This window comes from Nothoprocta perdicaria, unplaced genomic scaffold, assembly GCF_003342845.1.
Source record: "Nothoprocta perdicaria isolate Ctin4 unplaced genomic scaffold, notPer1 scaffold_149, whole genome shotgun sequence".
Lineage (NCBI taxonomy): Eukaryota > Metazoa > Chordata > Aves > Tinamiformes > Tinamidae > Nothoprocta > Nothoprocta perdicaria.
The window spans coordinates 863,853-869,852 of record NW_020454638.1 but is presented as its reverse complement, the minus strand read 5'-3'; the positions used below and the strand labels follow the sequence as shown (position 1 = coordinate 869,852).

Sequence of the window (6,000 nt, the reverse complement as noted above, 5' to 3'; positions counted from 1 at the left end):
ATAAGTAGAAAGCAAACATCTGAATACATCTGTATGCACCTGAAATAGAAGTTATGTTAGAAAGTTATACAACTAGTTCCCCATGTGAGGACGGAGAGGTGTGCACCTCCCACATCCTGAATGGGAAAGCTAAAGTAGTACAAAAATAAACGGCCTCAGGAAAGTGAAACATATCAGCAACAGAAAGAGACGTAACCAAAAACTTCAGCTCCATCTTATCTTCTAACTGATAGACGTTTTTTCCTCTTTATATGTAAACAATAGCCATGTATTTTATAATATATACACACACACATCCCTTCCATAAAATTTTGTTGGTGTTACGTTGTCTATTTGGCAATGTCCAAAACAYGTAAATATGTTGAAGTGAGGTATTGTCTGTTGAGTATTCTACTATTTGTAAYACACGAAGTTCCTCCTTCTAGATCAGTTTTTCAGACAACTAAATACACGCAGCCACGATGGTTCCCGCAAAACACTGATCCTCTTGGTCTCAAAAGGCTGCTAGTGAGACCCAAGTTTTCCAACAGACAGCCTGGAACCTGGTGAAGTGCTCTGACTCCAGCCTAAGAAACTTAAATATACACGGAAAAGACAGGGGAGAGATTATAAAYCTAACTTCTGACGCCCAAACTGACATGTAAACAATGCAGTGATAAATGATTTAGAGCAATGCAAGTCACAAGTCCCAAAAAATTACACGCACAAACAGGAGCAGGGGGATACGCACAGGATGGATACATTCCCCACACATGTTGAGGGTCACCTCGTTTTCATTCTTTGCTGCTTGAAAGCCATCACTTAGTATTGCTGCTCCGCACAGGGTGCTGAGCTCGGCTCTGCACCTCGAGCCAGCGGAAGAGGTTGGAGGAAAGGCAGGCTTTTCCCACAGCTCACCCTGCATGTACCACTCAGCTCCGTCAGCTCCTTCCAACTACAGCAGGGCTCTCCAGCACGGCACGAGGGAGACGGGGAGAGGGGGGTCCCCTTGAATTTACTTAAGAATAAATATATGGAAGTTGTAACGAAAGCAAAGCAACCAGAGCCKGACAACTACCTCAGTACATCTGGAATCTGGCTTGAGTAAACTAAGACAAACCTCTGTTTAAGTTTGATGTGGTAAATGCGTTACTCCAAGGATTTATGTACAATGTCTTTGTTATCCTGGTTTAAATAGACTTCCTCCGCAGTACTAATAGATCATTACTRTGTGACAGCAGTAGTCCTTCTGAAATAAGTTACTGGCCTCCTCTTAATTCCTGGCACAGATGTGACCACATCAAGCTTTCTTTACAGCTAGTCCCTGTGACAGGATACAGACACCACAAAACACATTAGTCAGTGAATTATATTGCCATTGTTAAATTGGCACAGACAAGTGTTTCTACGTCCCATTAAGCAACAGGGAGGGGAAAAAAAATGTGGAAAAACATTAAATATTGAATAAAATAAAAACAAAGACCAAGTAGTTTAGCCTGTAATAAACCAGTCCAGAGCCTTTGACTGCCTTATAGGCAAAGGACCTCCTTCACTGAAAGGAAGCTTTTTAATCCATCGCTACATAAGAATTGTCCAAAAAAGTAACATTCTAATAGCAAATACCCAGCAAACCTRTAATCCCTGGCAAGTTTTAAAATTGCCTATATAGACGATTTGCAGTTATTTAGATGCTAAAAGGACTGTAAATAATATTTATAATATTTTAGTTTCATATATATAAAATCAGACTAAATCTAATAGTTGATTGTTGCACTGACTGACTTTAAGGAGCTGTAGTGAGGAAGCCATTATTTTGCACAAATATAATTCTCAAGTAAACCATCCTAYAGAAAATGGATTGCTAATCACCTTTCATAGGCAAGTAGATAAGAGTAACAGAATAGCTAAAGCTGGACTGTAATAAAACACTTGATACCACATCTCTCAGAAGTTTTACTTGAAAAGTTAAATGAATTCAAATTGGCTTTCACTGAAGCGTAAAACTATGAATTGAAGAGCGATGAAGAGCTATTAACCAAGCTGGATCACTAGATTTGTTGCATCAGATCCAAAATAAAGTTTTGTGGGCTACTTTTGGGAAACACGTAACACCTGTTTTTATTCACCAGCTTCATTCCAAAAACACCTAGGGCAATAGTATTCTGTTAAGTACATCTGTCACCTATCAACCCCATCTTAGAAAACAAAGAATTAGCTTGATTAGGRTATTTCCCAGACTAGAGAAGCCTGGGAATCTCCCACAGCTTTCTCCCATGACATTTTAGCTCTCCTCATGGCTGAAGAGGTGAAATTCTACTGCTTACATCTCAAAGCCTTCATTTTCTCCTTGGTAGTATGATGGGTTTTTTAATTAAAATGGAGTCATAAGGGCTGTAAAGGCAACTGTCAAGTGCAAGGCATTATGTGAAAGCAAGCAACCATTGCTCCAAGCTCAGCCTCTCATCCACAGAATGACCTCAAGTCATGCCTGTACCTAGGAATAATGGTACTGATCTTTGCTGATGTTTTGGTGAGCTACTGATGGGAAGGGATGCATATGATTACCATTTCTCAAGCAAAAGGGATGCATTCATTGCAAAAGGCATTAGAGATTATATATAATTTATGTAATTCTGACCACAAAGCTAAGACACTTTGCTTGATGACATCAAAATATTACCTTGTGATAGTCCTGCCTTCTACAGGATTGAGAAAAACACATGGTCAATTAGAACTACCTTTCGCAATGTTTTTCAGAGAGATTCCATCAGGAGACAGGAAAGAGTTACAAGTCCAAATACAGTCTTAACTCCCTTCAATGACATTCTCAACAGAATAGGTACATAAATTACTCTGATATCTAGGTGTTTCCATAGCTGACATTCAAAGAAAGCCAGGAACAAGCTTTTTTTTTTCCCGCAGAAATATTGCAAATACATAGGTTCTAAAACAGTACACAGTTAAAGAACATCATAATTATTGATAGAGGAAAACATCACATATGGAATATGGAATGTGGAATATTTATGTATATTTATGGGTGGTCTAAATGACCAAGAGTTGGAATTTGAGAGGTGAGAATAGGGAAGAGTTGAGGTTAAACATTAGGCAAGCAGAATTGAGGTCTAATTTGGAATTTTGGAATAAATTTTGGAATAAATATTTAGAAGTTGCAAAAGATGTAAAAGGGTATAAGGTGGCTGGAGAATTGAAGGAGGCAATATTTCCATGATGTACAGAAGGTACAGTGGATGATCACATTTTTAAAGTCTCCCACTGATCCAAAAAGCATATCTTTGTATAGCAGAGATAATTATTTATCTAAAAAGCATCAATATGTAAAATATACATTTGGCAATTCATCAACTTCAGATGGATGAAATATGTCTGCTTCTCTGCCATTAGAGCTGCACTAACATGTTCAAGAAACAGACTTGTGACAAGTCAGTGGTGGCTATCTGGACATCTTTGGAAATTACAAAGAAGGAAATAGTAGAGATTATTTTATTAAGTTGTATTGTCTAATCATAGTTCTCCATGATTAGTCAAAAGTAAAGCACTGGAAATAACGTATATTAATGTTGTGGTTTTAAGTCACCCTTGAAAAATATCAATTATGATTAAAAAAAGAACAAGGTTGATGGTTCTGGAGAGAGACAAAAACATCTGGCAGTTATGGACTGATGCATCAAAAATGACCACATTTGTCAAGATCTAATGAAGTTCAAAATACTTCCTAAATGTGGTATAAAGCCCCCACATTTCCCACCTGTGATATAAATGTGGTATAAAGCCCCCACATTTCCCACATGTGGAAGTGTGTGCGTGCAATCTCCAAAAATGCTTCCAGCTACCCTTCCACCAGAAAGTACTTTTTCTTCAAAGGTCCAACTTCTAAAATTACCAGGGAAAACTTAAAGCCAAAAAAACTTTAAGGTCAAAAAGGTCAAGTAATTTGTTGCCAAGTATCCTTTCATGCATGTTACTCAGGTTTCACTGAAGGCACAAGTTCAGGCATTTTAGCTCTGTCTTATAATCTATGATGATTGACTTGAACCTTTAGCATCATTTAGCTATCCAGAATCATACAAAAGCATGTGTACTATAGACTCCTCTGATACAAGGAAAAGAAATACCGAAAAATAAGTGTTTAACTTAGAGATTAAGTATGAATGGAAAACCAACAAAAGAAATGGAAGCCTCACCATTCAAATTGTCATGGAAAATTAGAACAAATCCAGAACAGTATGCGTTTTGTGTGATGTATGATAAGCTATGAGCAGTGGATATTTCGACTCTTAGCAAGCAAAGCTGTGTTTATAAATGCAAAATGTTTTGTAACATTGCTAAACCTCAAGCACATTGCTTTCTGTAGGCACCCAAGGTTCAAGGGCTCAAATGGAAGTCTCTAGTAGCTTTTTCTCTCCTGTCTACAGAACAGTCTATCCACGGTGAGCAGTAACCCTGAACTTCTGATGYGAGTCAACAGGCGTCATTTTTCACTCAAATCAGTCTGTTAAGATTCTTTGTGGAATAGCCATACGTAAGGAATAACGTATTGGGTTGATAGTAAATGGCAAGAGTTACAAAAGCTTAGAAAGGAAGGAAAGGAAGAAAGCTTTTACTTTCCTTCTTTTTTTTTTTTTTTTTTTTTTTTTTTTTTTTTGAGATAGGAAATAGAGATGTTCAACTTCTGATTTATACTGGAATATGATGAAGGGAACTTCTGGCCGGGTTCCAGATGAATTACCCGTAGAGCGCTGTGTGCAGCGATGCGCTCTGCTACAGACAGGCAATCAGAGGTTATCGTGGTACAGGGAATCAACAAGTGCACTGCTCCTCTACTCAGCATTGCAAACGTGAAGTAAAACGCATTTGCTTAATCAGGAGGATGGATAGAAACAACTGTTTGCTTAACAAAGATTTATGTTTTTCAAAAGCTAAACTAGATCAGACATTCTTATTCTACCTACAAAAAGAGATAAGGAAAGGAAAAAAAGCTTCTATCTCCACAGGAGAGAGAATTGCCTTGCTCAGGTTGGCAGCCAAAGCACCTAATATTTGCTCTGGGAGGCAAAACCCAAGGCAGGGTGCTTACATATTATGTATCTCCTACTCTTCCTGATCATGTGGAGTAGCTCTTTAATAAGAGTRTGCTTTGCATGCAAAGGCAATCACCTCATTATTTCAGAATTCCCTTATAAGCAATTAATAGCAGCCTTTGTACCTGCRTTGTGCAGTGCCTCTGTGGGTGTACTAGTTAGGCTAGTTGGTCAAACGCTCAGCACTTGGAGAAGGTTCAGGCACTGCACTGAAGGAATCAGTTTTACTTCCTGATACCCTGTTAATGGATGTGGTCATTAAAAGCCTTTCTTGACTATCTGCTGCAGTTAAATTACAGAATGCTATGACACAGAAAATACATCATGTTTAGAAAGTCACCTAAACACAGATAGAAACTCTGTCCAGAATATGTAATATTGATCCTTTGATCAGATAGTCTCAACTTTGGGCCTAACCATGAAGATTCAATAAATTCTGACCAGCAACCAKAGGATGACGGATCTTAAACATCAGTTTCTAAAATAAAGTTACATTACTAATGTCAAGTATTAAATATAGCCTATTTTTCAAGCTTCATGAGGTAATATAGCACAGAAGCAGGCTGAAGAAATTTGAATATTGAATATATTAGGTGAATATAAAGCTGATGAACTTTAAGAGGGAGAGCTTTAAAAGGCACAAATGGCAGTTAACTTCCAATTATGCCTTGGAAAATGTCCCACTAATGGCTAATATAGCTGATTTATTTTCATAAACTTTAATTACCTTGTACTGTTTCTTACTGAACAAGATTATCAGTTCAACAGAGCATTTCAAAAATGACTCGAACTAAAAAGAATTTGATTCTCCTTTTAGTTTCTCCAAGTCCAGGTTTACACACGCAAATTTATCAGTTTACYATTGTCTGGACATAGAAATATTAACACACAACACACCTTTTAGAAACTATTTACAAAA

The 6,000-nt window shown here is 37.6% G+C and overlaps 1 protein-coding gene across 3 annotated transcripts in view; it reads left to right on the top strand.

Annotated features, from left to right (window-relative positions):
• The window catches only part of LOC112943438 (bifunctional heparan sulfate N-deacetylase/N-sulfotransferase 4), a 93,848-nt gene that overhangs the window by 6,169 nt on the left and 81,679 nt on the right, over positions 1–6,000 (top strand). The gene's annotated exons all lie outside the window — the stretch shown is intronic.